Source organism: Sarcophilus harrisii, chromosome 3 (genome assembly GCF_902635505.1).
Source record: "Sarcophilus harrisii chromosome 3, mSarHar1.11, whole genome shotgun sequence".
In the NCBI taxonomy this organism is placed as follows: domain Eukaryota; kingdom Metazoa; phylum Chordata; class Mammalia; order Dasyuromorphia; family Dasyuridae; genus Sarcophilus; species Sarcophilus harrisii.
This window is the reverse complement of record NC_045428.1, coordinates 114,773,114-114,799,732: the sequence shown is the minus strand read 5'-3', so window position 1 is coordinate 114,799,732 and position 26,619 is coordinate 114,773,114.

The window sequence follows — 26,619 nt, the reverse complement described above, 5'->3', positions numbered from 1 at the left end:
ATGGCATTTTTAATAATAATAATTATTATTAAGGATTTTAGAAATCATCATAATCATGATCATAATTATAATCTAATGAAGCAAGAGAACATTATATCATATGCTTAAAGCCTTATGAATGATTTTTACTCAAAACTCTCTTGGAAACAATGAATGTTATGTTGTCCTAGAACAAGCATTAAAAAGGTTAAATAATTTTAAGAAGTGGTTTTAAGTTTTTTAAAAAATATATTCCTTAGACTTGGTAAACCATTCAATAAATGTTTATTGAATTGAATTGGATTAGATTCCTTAATGGCAAGTTTAAGTGAAAATAAAAGTTCAAAAAAAGTTCAGGGCCCTCTTGAAGGACTTTTTAATGTTAGAACATTCAGTGTAAAGGGTTGTTGTTTTGTTTCATCTGTTATACATTAACCTGAATTTGGTAAGAATTAGATCTTTCGAAAGCTACTGTTTATGCTTCCTAATTGTAACAAATAAGTAGTACTTTAAACATTTCCTGAAGTAATAACTGTATTTCAACAACATGCGTTTGAACCCATTTAGAAATATTGTCATACAATTAGTATTCAGCAAGCTATGAAGTACAGGTGTGCCTCATTTTGAGAAAATGTCACATGACAGATTTGCAGATTAGAAAGCCAGTAAAGGAGAATTTACCTCAAGGTCTCTTCAAAAACTGAATTTAATCATTTTATATGGAATTTAAATTATGATCCAATTTTCCAAAATATAATTATATATAGTATGTATTATATATACATTTAACTTTTTCATAAAGTGAGGTTGTGAGGAAACTGCTCTATAATTTTGCTTAAAAACTAACTTCTGTTTAATTGGGTTTTTAAATGTTTAGATTTTTTTAAAAAATATCCTTTCCAAAAGTCATTTATGGAAATGACATTTGGATAACTTGTAGTTTGTAAAATATATTTGTAAATTTGCAAAATGATGAGGCCATAGATATTAATAAAGCAACTTAAATTTATCTGTTGGGAAAAATGAGTAAATAACAATAACAGTTCAAGCTATCATAGTATCAAATTATCAAAGCTCTTTGTAATAATCTTGTAAGGAAGGTCATACGTTATTATCTCCATTTTCCTCTGAGGAAACTGAGGCTTAGAAAAGTTAAGCCAACTGGTGTAGTAGATTTGGAGTCAAATCTAGCCTCAGACATTAACTAGTTGTGTGAGTCTGGGTAAGTCACTTAATCTCTGTTTGCTTCACTTTTCTCATCTTTAAAATGGGGACAACAATACTGTGTTGCTGTGAGGATCAAATGAATAATAACTGTAAAGCATTTAGCAGAGTGCCAGGCACATAGTAAGTGTTATATAGATATTGGGACTATTCTTATTCTTATTCTTATTATTACTTAATTGCCGCCTGCCTGTTTCCTTATTTATAAAATGAAAATAATAGGACTACATACTTGTTAGGATTGCTATGAGGATCAAATGAGGTAATATTTGTAAAACACTTTGCAAAGCTTAAAGTGCTATATGATATTAACTATAATTATTATTTACCCCAAATGCTGTTTGACTTTTAAGTAGCAGAATAAGGAATAAATTTCAACTCTTCTAATACCAAGTCCATTGTTTTTTTCCACTCTACCAGATTGATTGTGGTTCCCAGGATTGTTGTAAGAATCAAAGAGATAATGTACTTAAAGTGGCTTTTAAACTGCAAAGTGCTACATAAATATAAGCTATTATTATCATTATTATTCATTATTAAACTCTTCGTGATTGGAATTCTACTTTTTTTTTTTTGCCCTTTCAGTTGGACAAAGAAGAGAAAGAAGCTTAGAGCAGAACCAAGCCAAATGGCAGAAGATGTTTTCTCTGTACAAAAAAAAAAAAAAAAAACCTATGGAGAATAGTCAAGGAAAACTTGGAACAAGTACTCCAGAGAAAAATGAAGTTTGAGGCAGATACAAGATGCAGTGAAGGGAGCTCTAGACTTGGAGTCAGGAAGAACCAAGTTCAAATACAATCTCAGACATTTTCTACTTGTGTCACCTTGCACAAGTCACTTACTCTGTTTCAATTTCCCCATTTGTTATAAGAAAAATAATAGCATCTACCTCCTAGAATTGTTGTATGAATAAAATGAGACAAATCTGTAAGTATTTTACCAAGTTTAAAACACTAGCCATTATTAAAAAATAGATTAATTCAACTTCTCTGACAATCTAAAAGCAGTTGTTATTTAAAAAAAAAAAAAAATCAATACCTGTATTGAGGAACTGCCTACTTCTGAAACCTTGTTGTAAAAAGCATGAGGGAATGACTATATAAGGATTATAAACAAGAATGGGTTCAATGCAGGGAACAGCTATCTGATTTACCTATTGAGTAAAATGAATGAGCTTGGTGATGGCCTATGGCCACTCAGAGGCCTTTTCCCTTATTTCCATATTAACAGTAGTATTTTGGATGGTTGAAGTTGTACAAAATTGGCCTTTGGCTAAAAGGTGCATTAATGTGCTTTTTAAATTGTTCTAAGAGACTAGAGAGGGACCATTAGATTAGTGACTATGAAAACTGCCTATAGTCATGGAATCTTATTTGCCTAGTGAATTCTGTGAACATACTTTCCTTCTTATATCCCATAAAAAAGACCAGTATTAAAGTAAACCATGATTGATAAGGGGAGAGGTAAGAAGCACTTATTTAGTGCCCATTATGTACCAGGCACAGTGTTACATATTTTATAAATTTCTAACCTGAACCTTACTTCTAACCCCTAAACTCTAATCCTTGCACAGCCCTCCCTCACTAAAATACAATTCACTTGTATGTCACGGTATGACCTCCCTGAAGTCATGGTAGTCTTTAAGAACAAAGGAAAAACAACAATAGCAATAACAAACTCTAACCCTACCTTTTACAAGTCTTTAAAATTTGTATTTTGATTCTAGTAAAGCCCTATTCCAAAATTTATCTATGACATGAAGGGAAGCCTTTTTATTGTATTTATTTCCTTATTTATTTTTATGCCAGGTTTTTTGCTTCTCTATTGATTCTCACCCAATTGAAAGGCTTTGAATTTGATTTTGTAATGTATTTTTTCCTCTTGTTACATAGAAATAATTTTTTTAACATTTTAAAAAAATTTTTGAATTCCAAATTTTCTTTCTTCCTCATCTACCCCCAATCCCTGAAACAGCAGGCAATTTGATATGTAATACATCTTCAATGAGGCAAAACATATTACCATATTAGTCATATTGTGAAAGAAGATATAGATCCAAGGAGAGAAAAATACATGAAAAAATACAAAAAGTGAAAAACAGTATACCTCAATTTTCATTTAGACTACATCAGTTTTTACTTTTAATGTGCATAATATTTTTCATCAAGAATCCTTTGGAATTGTCTTGATTCATTATATTGCTGAGAATAGCTAAATCATTTAGAGTTGATCATCTTACAGTACTATTGCATGTACTGTACAATGTTCACTCATTTCACTTAGCATCAGTTATTTTGTCTTTCCAGGTTTTTCTGAAGTCAGTCTACTCATCACAGCACAGTAGTATTCCCTTACAATCATATATTATAATTTATTCAACCATTCCCCAATTAATGAGCATTTTATACAGGCATTTTTGCCTGTACGAAAAGAACTGCTATAAATATTTCTGTACAAATAGGTCCTTTCCCATCCCACCTCTATTATAAAAATCTGTGACAGAACTAGTAATGGTACTGCTGGATCAAATGGTATGCTCAGTTTTATTTGGACCTGGCAATGTAGTTACTATTTCTTTTTTACCTAAAAATCAAGACTAAGAAAGGCTTATGTATGACCAGATATCACCAAGTGATGAGTTGTTTTGTCCACAACAACTCATTGTACAAGGATTAAGACCTTTATTGGTGGAGGAAATACCCACACAATTGAAATTGCTGATATTTTTAAATACTGTATCCTGGGTTAAGTTTGTAATGCAATCATGCATAAAGACTTTCACTCAAACAATTATAACAGTAACAAGAAATGAGCTGATAGAGTGAGGAAATAGGAAAATATAAAAGGCAACCAGAATAATAATAAAGGTATAATAATATGGGACTTCTTTAGAACAGAAGTAAAAAATGAGATTGTGAACTTTAAACAAGGTTATCTGAGTAGCTTCTGAAAACATTACTGTAATATAATACTGTGTGGAAATTAATGTTCCATCTACCACTACCATTCATTTGTACAGGCTGTTTCCCCATTCTTGAAATGCCCTCCCACCTTACTCTATCTTTTAAAGCTCCTTTATTCCCTCAAATTTCTGTTGAAGTGTTACCTCCTCCAAAAGAACTTTTTTGGTCATCCAAATTTTTAATATCCATTCCCAATCACTATTTTCTTATTTTTGTCCTTTTTTATTTGAACATGTTTTATTGTTTCAGGAGAAAGTAACTTCCTTAAGAACTGAGGTATATAAAAACATTTTAGTAGGATTTTAATTTAAGAATTTTAAAAGGTGGTAGTTAGTTGGTGCAGTGAATGGAGTGCCAGTCCTGGAATTAGTAGGACCTGAGTTCAAATTTGACTTTGAACACTTGATACTCACTAGCTATGTGATCCTGGGCAAGTCACTTAATCCCAATTCCATCATAAAAGAAAAAGAAAAAAATACAGCTTTTTTTTTTAAATTTCAGTGCTACAAAGGTGACTTTCAAAAAAATCTGGAAAACTCTACTATGTTAGATAACTTCATTTTTAATGTGATTGCTTAGAAAGGCAATTTTCTTTTTTTGCTTTTGAAAGAACGTAAGCTTATTGAAGGAAGGAAATGTTTCGATTTTGCCTTTGTATCTCCCACAGCAAGCTCAGTGCTCAGCATAAAACAGGCCCTTTTTAAACGCTTGGTTAATGATGGATTCCTTACTGATTGATCATTCTTAGGTAATATAACCCTACTTAGGACCAATTATAATTTTACAGAAACTGTGTCAATATAATGTAGCTTAAAGCCTAACATAAATAAGTGTAAAACCACTAAAAGCATAATAATTTCTTATTCATAAGACATTTTTAAACATTTAAGTGTATATGGTACTTCACTAGAAAATGTACACATAATTTCTTGTAAAGCTTTGCCTGTGTGATTCATTAAGTACCCAAGTTATATCCCAATAACTGACAATGTATGCAAAGCACATAGTAAGAGATTAATAACTATTTATTGATCTGATCTGAATTTAATTTGGCTCAAGCCCCCATTTATAGTAGCTAGGAAAACTATTCTTTTCAGCCTAGAAAACAGGCATGAACTTCTGTCTTGACAACATACAATAAACATTTATGGAAGGTATTAAGTGAAGAACCAATGAAAGGGGAATTTCTAGGCCCAAATGACCAGCATCAAAAACTCCCCATTGTCACTTACAAATACCAGTAGGAGAATTGCTCTGGCTGAAATTCAGCACAGATTTCATGATCTCCTCCTGTTCACTAATGCTTTCCACTGATACTTCTTCATGGTGTTTCTGCCATAGCTCCCAAGAGTTTCCATGCACACAAAAAATAAGTCCAAAGCAGGTTTTAGTAATGTAATCCAGTGTCATGACTGTCTCCATCACAAATTCTATTTTCTTTCAAATAGAGCAAATTAACCTCCAAGTACTTTGAATATTTTGGCAGCAAAATGTTAACTGAAAGCACCAGAAATCATTTGAAAATAAACATAAAAACAAGGAAATGAGGTAGGATGTTTGTATGATCCCTGTCCATTGGAAGCTTGTGATCAGATTCATTTGGTTTACACAGCACTAAGAAGAAATAATTTCTCATTAATGACCTATTTAAAATGGTAAAAATAAAATTTTGGAATACAAAAAAATAATCCCTGGGCTTCTAAAGTTTCAAAGTTTTCATTTCATTGTTTAATATTTGTTCTGTTAATTCTTATATATTTCTGTTTGCTTGTATTTACTGCTCAATTATTAATTTATTTTTAGGCTTCTGAAATTTTTAATCTTCACAATTTCATTTGTCTGGTATCTAGAACAAGAGATTCCATCAAAAATTCTTTTACAAAGTCTATATTTCTGGTTACCTATGGCCAAGTGATCTTCCTTTTAGAGATAATCACTAAGGCCTATGTAAATAGCTTGCCCAGTATTCATTTTACAGGGAAGGAAAAGTGTATATACTTAGAGAACTAGGAGAATGGCAAATTTCAAAAAGTCACAGTTTTTTGAGGAATGTAAGAATTTATATCTAATATCCTTTTTTTTGGGGGGGGAATGTGAAACAAATCTGGTCCCCAATACTTCCTCCCAAGCCTTCCTCCCACTCCCATTGTTTCATCTTTTCTCTTTCAGATCAAAGTCTTTCATTTTTTCTCTTTATATCCTCAATACCTAGCACAGGACTGAGTACATGTCAGATTCTTAATAAATGCTGGTTGATTGATTGATTTTACACTCCTGGAGACTGCTATGAAGCAAAAAATGTCAGACCACTTGGAGGCTTGTCAGTGAGTAATTAAGCCAGATAGCATTTATTGAGCTTATACTTAATACCGAGAATTAAAGAGAGAAGACAAAGATATAGAAAACATGGTCTCTCCCTATGTACTACTTATAGATTGCAAAAGTCCAAGCGATATTCCCCAACCAATTTTTTCACACCTAAGAAGGTCTTATATTGCAAAAGTCTAAGAGATATTCTCCAACCAATTTTGTACACCTAAGAAAGTCTTAGTAGTTTCATGTGTAAAACTGAGGATCAGAGCTGAAAGAGATCTTAGAAGTCATTTTAGTTCAACTCAAATCCCTCATTTACAGATGAGAGAACTAGCACCAAGAAAATTATAGAACTTGCCAAAGGTCACTTAATGTCCTCCTAGCCAGCCTATTCCTGAAGACTCTTTCCCTTCTCTCCTTGAGATGGATCCTGTCTTAGCTTGAGGTCCTTATTCTAAAGAGCATGATATTTAAATATTTTTAGCATTAAGTCTCAGATCAAGATTTGAATCCAGGACCCATTACTTCATTTTCAGTATTCCTTCCCCTTCACCATGTTATTTCTGTTTATTTCCAGCATTATATTCTCTGATCTTAATTCTTGACTTTTTCTAATAGTCATGCAAATTTCTGAATCACTGGTGGAAATGAGGCTATGAGTTTCATGCAGTTGTTACAGCTCATTTCATTGGCTTAATTATTCCTGTAGTTTACCAAATACTGAGAGTTTTTTAAACTGAATACAACTTCAATTCCTGGGGGTATTATTCCAAGTCGCAAAAATACAAGCTCATTCCCAATGACATAGCAACCAGAGTAGCTAGATTCATTCCATCCTCTCCACTTATAAAAAGCAAAAACAAATCAAAAGAACCTTTGGGGGGAATCTTGCATCAGTTTTGCACAATTATAGCATCCTCGAGTGTTTCTTGGTATTAATTATATCAATCACGTTATAAAAAGATTTTGAGGTAAGGCTTTGCACATTCCATTCACGCACTGCAGTGATTAATTCCTATTGCTGCTCAGTCACTTGTTACTTTATTTTTAGGGGCAAATTTATAGCAAGCTCCTGGATCACATGTACAGTGGTATTTGAAATATCTGCAGCTGCTTACATAGCAGAAGTTCCAAAGCCACATTCCTGTTGTGAATCATAGGTTTCTGAGGACAGTGCCACAAGCATTGAGGGGGGGAGGTTGGAGAGGGAAGAAGGTTTCTACTTATGGCACTGCAGAGAAACACCTTTAGAAGATTCCTAGTGTCCCCTCATTGGGAGCACCCATTAAACGTGAGTTACCTAGTTGTTAGCTCTCTAGAACTCCTGGAAAAGTCTGGTACAATGGAAGAATGCTTATTATCTCAACATTTATCACAATTTTAATTCAGTGGGTCTAAGCCGATCTCAAAGGTCTCTTCCAGTACTAAAATCAGAGTCTCTGTGTTCCTCACTGTATATCTTCATACTTATCCTTTCCAAATCTGCCAAGACTCAGTTCAGCAAGCATACCCTGCTTCTTAATCATTTGGCCCCAAGTGCTACTGCCTTATCACACCCAGACATTTTGGAATTGCTGTCTTAGAATAGGCGTGCAGGCAATTGGACTCAGGTGGTGTTGTTGACCAACTTCTCAGTTAAAGAGAAAGGCATTTGAAGAAACAGGTGCATTGGATCTGTTGGAGTGATGTCAAAGAGTTCTCTTTAAATACCTTTAAAAATATCATGCTCTTTAGAATAAGGACCTCAAGCTAAGACAGGATCCATCTCAAGGAGAGAAGGGAAAGCGTCTTCAGGAATAGGTTGGCTAGGAGGGCATGAATCTCTTTCACTAAGAATAGATCAGTCAGTCAAACCAATCAATAGCATTTATTGAATGTTCATGGAGTGTAGAGGAAATGTAAGAAACACTCCCTGCCCTCAAGGAAGTGTTAATTTGACTAGAATACACTAAAATTTAAGAGACAATCCATATAGGGAAACAAATAACTATAGTACATGTGAATTAAATGAGCACTGAGGAAATATATAATTGAGAAATCTTAAGGATTGAGAGTGGACTCATGGAAGACTTCTTAGAGAAAAGTACTATTTTAATAAATATTGAAAGCAAAGCAGAGCCAGTAAGGTGGTAGGGGGAAGAAAGTATATTTCAAGTAACACAAACAACTCTGTAACTTTGGACAAGTCACTTCACCAGCACCTCCAGACCTGCTTTCTCATTGGCGAAATAAGAACTTGGATCAAATGACTTCTTATGTTCTTTCAGTTTTAAGTCCTTTAAGCCTTTGTACAGAGACACAAAGTAGGAATGAGCAGTGCTTTATATAAGAGTAGAAGAAAAGCCTCATTGGGTAAATGTAGTACTGCCTGATTATGTCTTTAGAATAATATGTCATCATTGGAAGCATAATTGTTTCTTCAACTCCATTAGCTAAATTGTCTATTTTATTACAAGTTGGGGGATCTATAAAGCTTTTGTCTTTGCTCTACCCTTGCAGGGAAAAGGAGATCAGAGGACATGGTAAGAGATGATGTTTCAGAATTGAAAAGCAGGATCTTGAGCTTGTGAGGGATTGAAGCAAAGGAGAAAGAAGCACTAAAATAGATTGTAAGTTATGCCAGATAAAGGAATGTGTGATGGGTTATTATATTAGAGACCAAAATTGTACTTAGAAATACTCATATTAGAAAGGAATATGGGTGAGTGGGAACAGGCCAAAACACTTTACAAAATCATATTAAGTAAAAGTGTCATTAAAGATTAATAAGATCAGAATTTAAAAAAAAAAAAAAAAAAAAAGATGGGTCAATCACATAAAGGAGAACCATGTGTTCCAATGATAACCACTAAGTGCAAAGAAGAGAAACGCCCCCAATTTATTATGTTGATATCTAGTGATGCATATATGGGAAGACATATATGAGTCATTCAAAATATTCAGGGAAGGATAAGCTACCACGTACAACTTTTGAAATTGTGAAAAGAACAGCACTGACCAAGATGTCCCCCTTCTACTCCCCTACCAAATGAGTTAGGAAAAGGTGACAAGGACTTGATGGTTAGTTAGTACAACAAGGTTCAAACTGAATCTTCCTTGATGCAACTTCCTCTATTCCTCTTACTATTCTGACATAGATTCTTTATCACTTAGGAGTATAAAAATTCCCTCTTTCTGGTAGTCTGGGTCATCCAATTTGGTATATGTCTGAAGACCATGGTAATTACCACATCTTGCCCTGGTTGAATCAATATATTTTCATATGGAGATCAGAAGCAAGTCATCTCTAGGAGCTCAGTATTTCTGTATCCTTGTTGCCTATTCTTGCTATCTAACATTCCTTTTGTTAACTTCTCAGTGACCTACCAATGCCTCATTTTATCATCAAATCTGAACTAAGATAATAAAGTGTCAATCTCAACCCATGTAAGACCAAAACTCTATTCCAGTATTGGTATATATATGTTGCATTTCAAGGTTTACAAAAAGACTTTACATAAATTGTCTCATCTAATATGGATTCCTTGCTGCTTAGTTGTTTGGGGCCAAATGCTTTTCATTTCATCCACTGAAAAATCATCAAGTTGCTGTATCTCAGAATACGAGCATGGGAAGAAGTCAGGCTCAAATGCTATTGTTTACCAATTTCTCAATTAAGAAAAAAGGCACTAGCTGTAAAGGTGAATTGTATTTCCCTAAATGACATCATTTTATATCTGCCAAGTGGGTAATGAAAGCATTATTGTTTCCCATTTTACAGATGGGGAAAACTTGCTCAAGATCCTATTGTTCTGTACTATCCACCACAGCTATATTTGGCAGGGCATGAGGAAGTTGTTTTTCTTTTCATGATTCCATTTGAAAAACATCAACTTTGTCTTACTGAACCATGAGAAAATGGGAGTTTTCGTGCCTAGAGTCATGATAGAAAAGAGTAGTGTGTTCTAAGAACCACATAAAGGTGATCAAAAGTCTTAGCAAAGTCAAAAGGGAGACCTATTGACACATTAGTCCCTCCTTGCTTAGACAGTCCATCATATAGATGGGTTTGACTAGAGAAATAGTAATAATATCAATTTATCTTGCTTGTGTCACTGTATATACCATATTTACAAAATTATAGTGCAATTTTTAAATGTTTACCTATATACTTATATGATTTTTACAACAAATTTGTAAGATAAAGATTTCACCTCATTTTACAAATAAAGGATTTTGGGGTTTTTTAAAAATTAAATGGTTTTCTTAGGGCCACAAAACCTGATTGAAGTAAAAGATCAATATGGGAGGAAGCAGAGTTTGGGGAGAGGTTTAGTTTGGGGTGAGGGAAGCAGAATAACACAAAAATGGCTTGGCAAAATGGAATGCAATAGCAATTCAGTGCCTAATTTCCAGGATTTAAGGACTATGGCTCTTTTAAAATATGAAGTTATGTTATAGAAATATTGATGAATGAACTTTGGAATATACAGAACAATGGGACCCTCAATCCCCAGAGGTTAGATCCATCTGGAGTTGTGGGTCTGAAGCAGAACAACTCTGAGAGTTCTAAACTTAATACTTGGCATGGAAATAGCTTAGGCTATATTAGTATCATAACTACTTTAGGACCCACAGTAGTGTAAGCCCTGGCTGGTATCTAATAGCTATGGACGGAGCTGTCAATCATCAAGTCTTATCCATGATATTTATTGAATGGCTCTTTTATTGCAAGGATAATCCAGTCCTGGAACTGTAGCGCTGCCTGCAGATGTCACACGAGAACTGGTCATTGCTTTGTGCTTTCTTCCTCTAGTTATTCTTTTTTTCTTTTTCATTTATTAACATCTTTTTGTAGTATATCACATTCATTTCCTAATATCCTCATGTGAGCCTTCTTTGAAATGAAGGCTGAAAAAGAAAATAGTGCAGTTTAAAGAAAAATCCACACAGCTACAGTGTCTAAGAATATATGCAGTATTCCATACCCATAGAATCTACATCCTCATCCCCCACCCCAATCATATATAAAGATTGAAAGGGAAAGAGAACACATATTTTCTCAACTTTTCTCCAAAGCCAAGTTTGGTCACAGTTTCATTTTATTGTTCTTTCTGTTTACATAGTTGTAATCACTGTATATATTGTTCCCCTTATTCCGTTTACTTCCCTCTGCATCAGTTTATGTAAGTCTTCCCATCTTTCTCTGAATTCTTCATATTTCTTATTTCTTATGATGCAATAATATCTCATTACTTCCATATACAAGTTATTAACCTATTCCAATAGAGAGGCTTTATGTCCAATTTTTGCCTGCCACAAAAAGTTCTGCTATAAATATTTTGGTACATGTGAAATATTTATTCTTGTTTTGACCCTCTTTAGATCATATGCCTAGCATTAGCATTTCTAGGTCAAACGGCATGGAAATTTTAGTTACTTTATTAACGTAATTATAAATTGCTTTATAGAAAAAGAAACCAATTCATACCTCTACCAATAATTTATTAGCAAGCATTCCTTTCTTGAGAAAATTCTTCTGCATTGATTTTAAAAAAGTTCTGCTTCTGGGAAAACTATGTCTAGTTATATGTGTACATATGCACATACGTGTGGAATGTATGTGTGTATGTACACATTTCCCACCATTTCCTCTCCAATTGCCACCAACATAGTTTGTTCTCTCAATAATTCAGGCTTGGAATATTGCCATAGCTGTCAGCTTCTCCCATTTCAATTCATTCTTCATATACTAACCGGAAAACCCTCTCTAGAAGAACATTATTCAGATTGTTTCACTTTCCTGATCAAAATAGTCATTGGCTCCCCGTTGCTAATAGAATAAAGTCTTGAAAGTCAAGGCCTTCTGTAATCTAAACATAAAGCCAGAGGATCCGAGTTTAAATCCTAGCATCATTACCTGTATCTCTGGGTAAATTAAATAACTCATTTGATGTCTTAGCTTCAATTTTTCCCTGTAAGATGATCCCCAGAGTCTCTTCTCCCTTTAAATTCTATAATCCTCCAAGTTCCCCTTTGTTCTCTATAACCCTCAAGCCCATGCGAATGGTCTTTCTTGCTCATCCTTCAAGGCTCATGTTAATCTGTCCTTATTCACCCTTGAGTACCCAGACTCACAGTGATCTCTTTTTCCTTACACAAAGTAATACTTGAGAAATGTTTTTCTATCCATTTATCTCACTCTCCCAAAGCACTTCTGCTACTTTGTACTGCTAGGGTTATTATTTTTTTTTTATTATATCTTATATCACCAGCATCATTGTACTCTACTCAAAATTGAGCATTGCATTTTTTCTTCAAGAACATGGGGCATAAACTGAGGAGCCCCGTATGAACCTTGCAAATAGTTTATTTTCTCTGAGGTTTGTCATTAAGGTAAAGATAGCAATACCTAAATGACCTACTTCACTTCACCTACTACATTTGGTAGGAAAGTGTTTTGTAAATCTCAAAGAATCCTAGAAATGTGACCTATAGCAATGGTTCTCAAGCTGTTGTTTTCAATATCCCTTTATGCCATTAAAAATCATTGAGGATCTGTTGAAAGAGTTTTTGTTGACATGGGTTAAATTTACAGATATTTACCATATTAGAAATAAAAACTAATTTTGAATTTGTAGATTCTCTGAAAGGGTTTCAGAAACCCCCAGTAGTCTTTGGACCACATTTTGAGAACCACTGATCTATAGTAATGTCTCATTTTGGTAGATGCCCACAAATGTTGGTTGATGGATTATTCGATTCATAGGCACATGGACTAGTCAAGATTTGGTTTCTGAATATGATTCTACTAACAGAGGTTGCCATTTGTATCTGTGGGTGTAGGTTAGAAGGGGGAGGTGGGGGAGGAAAGTGGCTGGAAATAAAATACACAGAGAATTAAAAGTCTTTTCCATGCTGTGCATATGTGAGGTTTTTCCTTTGATTAGCTGTAGCTGCTATTTGAAGAGACTGTTGAGTCTGCAACCCAGCCTGTACCAGACTCACAATTGGCTGGAAGCCCCTGCTAAAAGAGAGGAACTCTATTCCTCAAAGCTGCATGCCAGACCAGGCCTGTCTGTCAGCTGCAGTTGTTTTGCAGCCATTCACAGAGATGCTTGAGCACTGTGCCTCTTCCCAGCCCTCCACCTTCAGTGCATCCTCAGAGCATTTCTTCTGTCCTCTCTGCAGCCATCCAAAGAGATGCTTGAATACTGCATTTCAGGTAACAGCTGTAGGGAAATCTGCCCATCATTTATTCTTCAAACGGATCCAGCCCAGCAGAGAGAGCTTTGTTATAATGAGCATCACAACTTGCAGATCCTGCTTATGCTCTAGAGAAAACAAGGAGGACATGTGTATTGCTGAGAGGAAGAAGGAGGAGATGTAGCCTTGGAAAGTACAGATAGCAAAAGAAATAAATAATATGGATAACATACTTTTAGAACACTAATGATTTTCAGAATGACTTATAAGGTAATTTATCATTAGAAGTAATATTTACATAGCCACACACAATATATATGAACATAAACACACATGAGTGTGTGTTTGTATATATAATACTAACTACACTAGTCCCCCTGCCTGAAACCCCCCTCCCCAAAGGTATAAGAATAACCTCTTTGGTACCCTTAAGGGAACTTGTCTTGTCTAGGCTCTCTGTTGTGGACTTCAGCCTTCATCAATGGTGTTCTACCAGCTGTGTGGGTTCCATTTAAGCACTTATCAATCAGATTAGCTTTTACAAAAGAATATTTACTTCCAGGGCAAACTCACTCCCCAATACGTGGAGTTTAATTTCCTCTGCCTCATACTATCTCAGTCTCTGAGAAGGCAAAAGGAATTAGGTTCATGGTCTAACTCATTTAGACTCTAGATATAACTTTCTATATTGAGTAGACCCAAGTTCCAAGTTCAAAATAATTCTTGAACTCAAGTCTCAAGCACCCTGGCTTCTCAGGCATTCACCAATGGTTTAGTGCTGCCTTTATCTGACACCGAAAAGAACAAATAAAACTGAACAAGAGAGACAGAAACACCCCAATCCATGGGGCCTAAATGCAGAGGAAGGAAGGGATCCTCACTTCTCAGTTCAGTTCATGGCACCCAGATGATGGGTGAATTCTGTTCTTTACCCTCTGGAAATATCAAGAAAGAGCAAACAAAAAGAAGACTTCCCCATCTGGTAATTCTTACAGATGCAGCCTCCTGTCATTACCAATCAAATCACAATGATAGGGGAACTCAGAAAAATGTATATGCAAAATGAAAAATATTCCTATCCCAGTGGAAGCCATTAGGAGAGGTCTGGAACAGAATCTTGGCTCTGACATTTCTTGTGTCCCCATGGTCAAATTGCTTAACCTCTTTCAGCCTGTTTCTTCACTTACAACTCATGTCACCTTACGTGATATTTTTATAAGTGCAACAATTTATTAACTAAGATGCTATAGAAACGTAAGCTATTATTATAGAGATGTGTAAGTTGTGACTTAATATAGATTTGCTGCTCTGTGATTCAGGGTCCCCCTCCCCAACCCCAGTACTGATAACATAAATGGTAAACTGAATCTTTCAAACTGTTTTTTTTTTTGCTCTCATCATCTATACCAGAGGTCCTCAAACTATGGCCCGCGGGCTAGATGTGGCAGCTGAGGGCGATTATCCCCCTCACCCAGGGCTATGAAGTTTCTTTATTTAAAGACCACAAAACAAAGTTTTTGTTTTTACTATAGTCCGGCTCTCCAACAGTCTGAGGGATAGTGAACTGGCCCTCTATTTAAAAAGTTTGAGAACCCCTGATCTATACAGAAAGGGGATCTGCTGAAGTTTTAGTTTAGAGAAAGGAAGCTTCCCCTTTCTTTTTTATAGCACTCAAGGAAAAACGACTGAATATGTCACTGTATTTCTGTTTAGATTAAATAATATATATACTTTCACATAATCTTAAGATAAAGTTTCTAAAAAGGAGTGAGGAGGTAGAGATAGAAATAATATCTCAGTAGACAAGAATGCTAGATTTGGAATATAAGGGTTCAGAGCTAAAATTCCCATTCTGTCACTTACTATGTGATGTTGGGTAAATCATTTCACCTGTCAAGATTTCAATTTCTTAATATGTAAGAAGAAAGGTTGATGATAGCATCTTAGGTCATTCCACTCTAAATGTATATTCTTTTATTCCCAAGTCATGTCACATCTCCAGGTTTCAATTACCTTGTTTATAATGCTGTTATTCATCCTTAGCTTTTTTTTTTCTTTTTAAGAGTACCACTATCAGGGGTGATATCTTGACCCATGCATGAACTGGATTTAAGGGAAGCAAAGTTGCACAAAATTGTCAGTCTCACTTTCTTTTCCAGATTCATCAAAGTCCAGTAGTAGGACAAAAGTCAGAATGACTGGTCATGGTCCAGGATGCAGTGGATGATCTTGGTATCTTCCATGTCTGACCCAGCTTTAAGCTCTCCACAGAGCCTGTTTCAGCTGCCTTCATGGTTACTAGAACAAATTATTCTCACTTGCCCATTTTATCTGGCAGGAAATTTTCACATACTTGGTGTAGACATCCTCCTACCTCATCAACTATTTGAGGCTTGTTGGCTACTCTCAACATAGGTTAGCCTATCTAGGGAGAGGTTTTTACCAGGATGTGGTTGCCATACATGCTACAGATTCTTGGAGTCAGAGGTGAGAGTTTACAAAATGAAAAAGCAGGACTAAATGACCCAACAGTCTCTTTTAACCCTAAAACTGTGTGTTGATCTCTATAACAAAAAAATAATTAGGAAATATCAGAATTACTCTTTAAATATACCATGCTATTGCTTTATTCTTATGAGTGTCCTTTATTTTAGGTCACTAGAAGGTATCAATAAATGAAACTGAATTTTATAAGAATGTGTGAATTTTACAAAGCCTTAAACTTTGCAAGAAACCAATCCTGCACAAGTTTTCACATATCAAGATCACTGATAAAGGACTTGCCTAAATCAATCTACAACTAGCTTTCATAGGTCTAAGGTAAATGAAAGGATAATTCTTTAATTCACTTTATCATCTCTGTTGCAGAATTATATTTGTATATTTAGATACAACATATTTATAAAATGCTTTAAAATTTGTACATGGAAATAGCTCTCTAAATGATGAAGACATAAAGTATTGTTGGATTGCCCCCCTTTTCCAAAAACAACAAATTGTTTACCTTCCCAGCAAAGATTTATGATTTTGTAATAAAACAATATCTATCCTTAAAATTGGCTCTTTTAAAATATTCTTGAAATACTGAAACCCAAACAATGTGCATTTATTATCCAAGATCAATGAGACTGGTAGAAAATTGCAATAACCTGGGAGAATAATAGTTTATTCCCTTTGTACTTTATAGCTTCTTCACTGAGCCCTAATTCATTTGAAATTTTAACAACTTGGAGAAATATAGATTAGAGAGTCTTGGTTGAGACAGCAAATGTTTTCTCAACTAACCCACATACAGGAAAGAAAATGATGAATTTATGGGATGTTATCTCAAAGGTGCAAAATCCTTTATTGATGAGAAAGCATACAATTCACAGGGATTACAAAGTGATCAAGCAAAAATAAATCAGAAATTCTGAAGATACTGAAAATCATTCTATCACTGATCTTCCTGGGAACTCAGGAAAGTTGAGCATGCTTAAATCCCCATTTTAAACATTGTATTTTAAGTAATTATCAGTTTGTGTCAACACACTGACTGAAATCTGATCAAGAAAACAAATTATTCCAGGGCTTCGGTCAAAGTTTGCTTGTTAGTTATACTGAACATCCATGTTAAATATTATTGATCTAATTATGGGAAACAACTTAATCTCTTTTTATTGTACATGAACTATCATAGCCAAGGAGAAAAGATATAAAATACCAAGGCCAAAATCATGCTGAGTGAATTGGCATAGTAAGCTATTACTTTAATAGACTTGGTAGCCAAATATAATAAAACCCAAATATAAATTTGCATATAGTTCATTTCATGGGACTAGCAAGGCCACCAGGGAATCTGTGGGTGGAACCAATGACCAGTGTTCACTAATTCTCCACTTAAAATATATAGCATGCATTTCTTTCTTTAGTAAATCCACCCTAAAGCCCAAGATTATATAATCTTTTAATTCTACTTTACAGATGAAGAAACAGGCCCACCCAATTTCAGCTGTGACCATAGTTGAGTTTAGAATTTAGGATGCCTGAGTTTCCTGCCAATGTTCAGTTTCCTGGGAAAAGCTGATAAAAGATTCACAGCCCAAACAGGAGAGCTTTTCTCCATTTCATTTAATCAGTTCTGCTACCACTGCTTCTAAATGTCCTCAATGTCATTATATTTTTAAAGAGGAACAATTTTTTTTTCCCTACATGGCATTAGAATCATTTTAAGGTTAGTTGTATACATAAAGTCTCAGCATAGCTTTGTAATCCTAAAAAAAAAAAATACAAAAAATACAAAAAACAAAAAACAAACCAAAACAACAACAAAAAGCAAAAAAAACAAAAACAAAAAACAAAAATACCCTCAGGTTTCTGCTTCAAAATTCTAGGGAAACTTAGAACCCAAGTTTTATTTTTCTCAAGGGCAATGTTTAGGACAGAAACTTCTCTTTCCTTCTCCCTTTGCCATATATATAATGAGCAGTTTTTTTAGAAACAAATATCCTTTTAATTTTCCCACTGATGCACAATAACATTGTAAAACAATCATCATGATCATTAAACATTCATGTAATACTTTATATTATCAACGTGTTTTGCAATCACTTATTTTATAGGGAACATTGTTCTATGTTTCAAGTTTTATCTCACCCTGTGTTAGTCTAACAATCATGGTCTATGGCATCAGATGAACAGATGGCATATCTGTTAGGGAAGCAAAGGTTGGACTGTAATGAAGCTTTTATCCTTTAATTGTTCATTTGTTTTTGACCTTTGTGCAGTTGAAACATGTAGTCTTTATCTTGTTAGAAGTTAGGAGTCCTAAGGTTAGGTAGCATAGGCACCTGAGGAAGGCAGAAAACAGGAATAAGCAACATGCCCTAAATACAAGAGTATTGACCCCTAAGTGCATTGCCAATGGTAACAGAACTTGAGACAAACTTCATACTTGTCTGCTCACTACCTGTTTGCCAATAAACTTATGGAATCTTGCAGAAGTAGGATGTTCCTTATGAATGATTTGAGAGTGTTAAGTTAGAGTAAGGATTTTTAACCGTTTTTTGTATCATGGACACTTTTGGCAGTCTGATGAAGTACAGGGACTCCTTCAGAGAAGAATTATAAATAACAGAAATTATAAATTTAAATAAATTATAAATTAATAAAGTAGAAAAATAAATAGAAAAACAAAAAATATATTGAAATGTAGTTATTAAAGTATTTTTTCTTTTTTTAAAAGCAAGCTAAGAAATCCTAGACTAGAAGAGTTCTTAATTGTTTCTAGCTCTAAAATTTCAATTCTATGACAATGAAAATGTACATAAGTAGGTGCTCAAATTCTCATGCTAAGTGCCAGATCAAGGGAGAGAGACCACAAATGCAAGGAAAGTGAGGCAAGTAGTTTGTCCAGGTACTGAATACTCACAAGTAATTCTCCTCACCATTCTCTATAGTTCTCATTTGGAGTAAAATAAAGCAATTCATTTAAAGACCAACATGAAAAAGTATAAAGGATTAATTTTCCCATTTTTCACCTTGGAAAATAAAGTATAATGACTGTACCACTTTCCTACAAAATGCCACTATTGCTTAGTTTTTAAAGTATTTGTTGAGCAACTACTACAAACAGAGCATCCTATAGAGTTGTAGAGAAAGGCTTTAAAAGACCAGAAGATGCAAAAGAAAGAGAAATAATAAATTCATAAAATAAAATGGTGGCATACTTTGCCTTCAAGGAACTTGCTGTCTAGTTGAAAAGGTAAAGACAAGACTCATTACAAAGTATATATCATCAAAGGCAGAATAACAGATTAAAGTAGATATGAAAACATTAAGGGACTAAGCAATAAGGAAGGAATCAAACTGGATTGGAGATCTGACTTGCCCTTTTAAATTGCCCAGCTTCTACTGTGGAAAAGCTTCCAGATGTTAAAAACAGTCCTGGAAAGAATACTAGATTTGAAATCAGTTCAAGTCCAGGCTTTGTCATTTATTAGCAAGGAAAGTAAGTCATTTAACTTTTGAGCAAAGTGTCACCTTAGTCAAAATAAAATGGAGATGATAAAATAGAACTACATAGCTCAAGTAAGTGTTTTACAGACTATTACATGGTATATAAATGCAAACTGGAATTCCTTACAGTTTAACTTGTCTCTCCACTGTCCTGCATAAAAATTGTACCAGATATACGAAAACATTCCCTTCACACAGTAGAAAAATTAATGGAAATCTCCTCCTGCTACCTAATCCTAACCCCCAGTTTGTGTTGACATGCTCATCAATGACCAAAATATGAATCTGAAGAGTATGATCATTGCTAACAGTGTAGACAGTGCTCAGTATCATTATATGAACAAAAGGATAGTAAGAAAGAGACTATGCTTTTAATTTCTCAGCCCCACCTTTTCACTAAAACAGGGATTCTCTATTATTTTCATATCATGGATTCCACTAGCATTCTGATGAAACTTATGAATCCTTTCTCAAAACAATGTTTTTAAATCCATAAAATAAAATACATAGAATTACACAGAACACCAATTATGGTGAAAAGTCATCCAAATATTTTGTTAAAACAAGCTCATTAATTCTCAGGTTAAGAAACTCTATACTATAGAAGCATACCTTGATGGAAATAAAAATAATTAAGGAATGAAGCTTCTTATATCCAACTTCCTTCTGCAAGCTGGAAGTCAGAATATAGTACTATCCATAGCAAAATCTATGTACGCAACAATACCTTTTTTTTTTCCAGCAGCCAAAGGGTGGCAACAATAGTGGGAAGAGTTTCCAGTGGAACCATGTGATACTCAATATTAGATGTGGGCACTGGGAATAGATCCCAAATAGTTTCAGATATCCAAATCAAAAGTCATGAAATTTAGTTATTGATGAAAAGTCTAAAAAAATATCATCATAGGTTCATAAATCAAACTTAGGAGTCAACTTGTCCAACCCCCTCATTTATAGTTAACAAAACTGAGCTCTAAGAATATGAAATTATTTACCTGAAATGATTTGCCCAAGATCACACAGGTAATAAATGGCAAGAGTGATATTTGAATTCACTTTTGGTCTTCAGATTTCAGTCAATACTATTTTTATTATATCATATATATCCATATATCATGAATAATATCACCTAAAAAGATGATAAGTGAGATTCTCTAAACCACTATGACATTGACATTAACATCTCCCTGTCTTCCCTGCCAAGAGATAATGAGGGAAAGGAAGTAGGATACATACCCACACTGTGAAACTAAAAATGAGGAACTCGTGTTCTAACTCTAGAAACAAGGATCTTTCCACAGTACTACTGTGCTTTGGACATAGATTACTTCTGCCATTAAATAGATCCCTTCTAGAGCAGCTCATAATTGTGACATAGAGTTGATCCCAAAGTGTTTTGTATCTGGGCACAAGATTATATCAGGTGGCATGTATACTTATTGTGTATCTAATTTATATTTTAATATATTTAACATCTACTGGTCATCCTGCCATCTGGGGGAGGGGGTGGGGGGTAAGAGGTGAAAAATTGGAACAAGAGGTTTGGCAGTTGTTAATGCTGTAAAGTTACCCATGCATATAAACTGTAAATAAAAGGCTATTAAATAAAAATAAATAAATAAAAAATTTTTAAAAAAAGATTATATCAGGTGGGCACAAGTTAAGAAGAAACTAACAGTAGAATGGAACAATGAGAACAATTATATGACAAGAAAGAGCAGGTGATGTGTATTTGGAAAAAGCACAGAAGAGACATGTAAATTAATGGTTAGAGATCAGGCAGAGAAAACTAGGAAAGACAGAAGAAAACTGAATAACATGGGAGTCATGAATTCTAGCAACTCAGGGAGCCATTAATGGGGCTAAAGAGCTGTTGGGAACATAAAAGTATGGTGCCCGATTTAGCCTGGCCATGACATAATAATTCCAAACTGCAGAAACAGGTTCACTTCCCCAAAATATCAACATTCTTCTGCCTGCCACTCTTCAGACTACGGGGAAAGAAACTTAAGAGACACATTACTTTGGAACCTAATCTTCAGCATACAGGACCATGAGTTTCAAATGTCTTTTTCCTCCTGCAAAGATAGAAAAGTAAAGGGATTAATTAGAATTTGATTTATCACACTCCTAGAAGCAAAAGTTATAGTAACCATTTTTACAATGTGATCCACTCCCATTTATTTAACTTCCCACTCAATCTTAATTAAATGTCTTATTGCTTTGGGATTCATATGTCTTTCTATGATCTGACACAGAGACACAAGATATGATGTGGATTTGGGTATTAAATAGAGAATGAAAAGTGAGTTAAAGTAAGGAAAGAAGCGAAGAGAGTCAGGAAAATCTTGAGATGTACCTACATTCAGAGATGAGGAAAATAATAAATGTTCTCTATTTCTTTAAAGATTGATTGAAATAGGTATGTCTGCCCCAGAATGGGGTTCCTCAACCAAGGCATCAAACTGGTAAAATAGAACTAGGGCTACCCCCAAATAATCAGTTCCTTCAAGCATAAAACAATTTTTAGAAACACATTTTCTGATCACAACAGAGAAAGTCTGTGTCAGAGACTTTATTTATGTGACTTCATGTTAGAATTTCTTGGACTCTCTAGTTAATTTCCAATTAACAAACTGTACCCAGTCAGTAGCCTTTTAGAAGCTATCTTTTCAATAAACTGTCTTTTTCTCAGGGGGTAGCACACCTCAGTTTCTCAATGCAAAAATTCTTGGACTGCCTTGAAAATAAGAAGTATGGGCAACAAAATTAAGCCCAGGAGAATTAGAGACTTTGTAGCCTTCCTACCTTTATATGTATAGGTGTCTTTCAAGGTATTAACAGAGATTTAATATACATCTTTACCCCTTTTCTAGCACTATGATATGATCTAGATCAAATTCTCTGACAGACATCCTATTGACAAAGAACATTTTGAGCGTAGGAAGCATAGTATATAGTCTAACTACCCTCTGAAGTCCAAATAGTGTATATAGCTAACAACTTACTAAACAAAAAGAAAATAGAAACTATTTAGAAATTATCTTGTGGATTTAGTTCTCCTTGACAATTATTCTCCCTTTCCCTCCAAAAAAAAATGGGTTCTCTTGGGGTCCCAGGAGTTCTCTGCCCATTTCTGTTACAAAATTAATAGTAGTATGGAAATGCCAAAGCATAAAGGAAAAACAGGCATCTATGGGATTTGAATGAAATGAAAAAAAAAAAAAAACAAAACAAAATATAAAGCAGATGTCTCTTCAATGACTAAACACCTATCTCCAAAATTGTCCAAAAATTAAATTCAACAGGCAAAATCCTTTTCAAGTGAGAGTATCATTTGAGAAAGGTTTTCCCTTTCCATCATCCAATCTGAGAGTTCAACTCCCCTGGGAAAGGAGAATCACTTCATTTTTCATGTATATGCTACATGTGGGTGTTTGGTGTGGGAAGGAAAGAAGGGAAGTCTTTTCAATAGAGAGAGTACATTGGTTCCTGACACTGATGGATCCACCCAAAGAACAAGAGAAATGTTAGTTGCTTTGAAAGTTTTCCAGGACAAGGTTAATGTCCTACTTGGATAATTTCCAGAAAGCCATATATTCAAAGAGCATTTGGATTGTTAATGGCTTCTCTTTTTACTCACAAAAATGAGAGAAGCAATGCTGCTTTTCAGGGCTTTCCTACATCCCATCTGATAGTCTACAACTGTGCCCAGTCACCATAGAAGTGAGAAACGGAAGCTGGTCATAGCCACAGATAAGGAGTGGACTTTGTTCAGACTAATAATCCAAAGTTCAGATCCTCCTTTCAGACAATGCAAAGCCTACAGGAAGGAACAGAATGCACAGATTTTTAATGTTAATTAATTCTTAATTCTGTCAGGTGGATTTTTACATGATTAATAAACACACTATTCTGTCCCACCCACCACCTATCACCAATACCACCAGAAAGAGAGAGAACCTGATTATTTTTCATCACAAAATCATAATTCTGAAAAAGATCCTTGAAAGAACTCATCCAATTCTCAGATTACAAGAAAATCCACATTAAAAACATTCAATACACACCAGGATATGCTTTTTAAAACTTCCAAAGAAAGAAATTCCTTTGTTCTCTATAAATAGTTTCAATATTCAATAACCCTCAGGAACTTTGCACTTATAGAAACATAACCCAAAGTTTTCATACCAAAGCTTAAACTCTCCTCTTATTCTATCCTCTGTGGGAAAGTAGAGGAACTAGTCACCATCATGGGTGTCACTTACCATTTCCCATGTACCACTTACATCATCTCTGGAGCATGTCAAGTATTTGGAGACACAGTGTGTTGAGCACAGTGTACAAAAAGAAAAAGCCACTGAATCACAGAATTTGAGACTTTGAAGAGTCCTCAGCAACCACTTTATCCAATCCATATACACCCTCACTTAAAACTTCTATCTACTGTCATTTGGTCTCTGCCTTGAGACCTCCAAAGAAGGAAAATACTCCACCTCTATAGGAAGCACATACCACTTTTGGAAGGCTCTAATTATCAGGATATTTTTGCTGACATCAAGCTTACATTGGACTCTGCCAATTCTATTCATCAGTTCCGATTTGCTTTTTGTAGCCAAATGGAACAAATGGATTCCTTCTTCCAGATGACAGACTTTCAAATACTTGAAAACTGTTACAATATCTCCCCTTTCTTTGAATTTTTTTTCCTCCAGGTTAAACATGGTCAGATCTTTCAACTAATTCTGATGCAACATAAGCCTAAGGACCTTCACAAACCTTGTTACCCTTCTTTGGATATTTTCCAGCTTATCAGTGTCCATCTGAAACCATGGCACCCAGAACTGAAGACAATACTCTAAATGAGGTCTAATGAGGTCAAAGTCACATCATATTGGAGAGTAGAATGTTTCACAAACTGTGTCTGGTCACATAATGTTCTATTCTTGTACAAGTGCTGTTCCTAGACTCTTAACGGCTCTGCACAGGGCAGCTACTTTCCTGCTACGTCCCACTACATACATTTCATATGGCAGCTAGCTGGACTAGTCTCATTTATGAATAAATGTAGTCTTTTTGACTAAAATATCTTCTGTGACTTTTTTTTTTTTTTTTTTGCTTATCAAGTGAAGTTCAAGCCCTTACATTTAAGGTCCTTCCAGAATCTAGCACTACTCTACCTTGATAAACTCATGTCTTATCTATTTATCTAAGCTCCATTCTTTCCTCATTTGCTATTTTTGTTCCAACAAAACTTTTTTGTTTTCCATACTTTTCCACTTTATTTTGTTTTCACACTTTTCCAATTACATACTTTTGCTCATGCTTCTTCCTTTGCCTAAAATGTCCTCCTTTTCTCTCAGCATTCCTACTGTATTTTAAAGCTCAACTCAAATGCCACTTCCTTCATGAAGCCTTTGATTGATCTTTGCCTTTATATTCAGATATTAATAAGTAGTACCTATGTAATAGTGCCGTATACCCAATAGGCATTTAATAATTGCATTTTGGATATAGAAAGAAAATAATAAATTTAATTTTATCTTCTACTAGTTCCCCTATGTTGCTCTTCATCTGTAGCCAGGCTAGGCTTCTCATATCCTCCCACACATTTCAGGGTCATTTCTGGATCTAAGATTTTTGTTCATGCTAAAATCTTCACTCCTCTGTTTCCTCTTTTGTTCATCTATCCTTCAACACATCCTTCAGCATGCTTCATGACAACTTTGCCAATCACTCTATTACAAATCAATACTATTATTATAGCATATTTTACATGTTTTTGCAAAAGTTATTGTCTATATCATTTATAGAATCATGGAATTATAGAAATTATTATCTATTAGGCTACATAAATTGCTAGATTATGAGCTATTAGAGAAGGGATTTTTTTGCATTTCTTTATACCCCTCTACCCCCAACATGCATACCACATTGTCTGGAGCTAAGCTGGAGCTTAGCCAGCACTTAACAAATGTTTGCTGACCAATTCGAGGAAAATATATAATGAATTTGCCACAGTGTACATGCTTTATCTTTACAAAAGTTCGTGCTTTTTTCAAGAGAATAATAAGCAAGTGCTTATTTGTATTTGTATTTCATAGCATAAAAATCATATTTGATGCTCACTACCCCTTTAAGTTAGGTAAGGCAGGAATTCTTATTTTCCAGATAAGAAAACTGAGGCTTAGAGAGGTTAACTCATCCACCCAACTTCACATAATGTAATAGGCTGAGGCTTGAGTTGATGCACTGAGGTCCCAAGCACGTGAGGCTAAATAGTAATTGGACTATATACTCTATTAATATATATGCTTGGAGAAAGAATGGCCCCGGCCCACTCTCTGTGCAAGTCCTGATGTGTTGTATAGGAAATGATGATTTTGATGGGTGGAGGCAGAGGGGCAGGAAGGGAAGGAAAGAGAGACTGCTGGCTGGGTTCTGCTCTGGTGTCTGCTGGTCTCGTGGCTTCTGGTCGGGCTGGCTTCTTGATTCAGTTCCCTTTTTACCTCTGATCCTCTTCTACCTCCGATTCTTCTTCATCTCTACTGAGAATAAAAGATTGAAGATTTTCCCCTAACCTGAATTTCTGACTCTGGCTGATTTTAAAATATGCGGTCATCACAACATAATAAGTAAAAATTTATTTGAAATGTTTTATATATATATATATATATATATATATATATATATGTATCTATGTATTGTGTATGTAGATAGATATACATATATATTATGTAGAAATTGCAAGACTTTTTGTTTCTATCTCTACTTTTTTTGTTCAATAGTATTCATTCTTCCAATCACAGATAAAAACAGCCTTTAACAATCATCCTTGCAAGACATTGAGTTCCAAACCTTATTTTCCCTCCCTTTGCCCCCTTCCTCCCCCCTCCCCAAAATAGCAATCAATCTGATATAGGCTATACATATACAATTCTTCTTAAACACTTCTCCA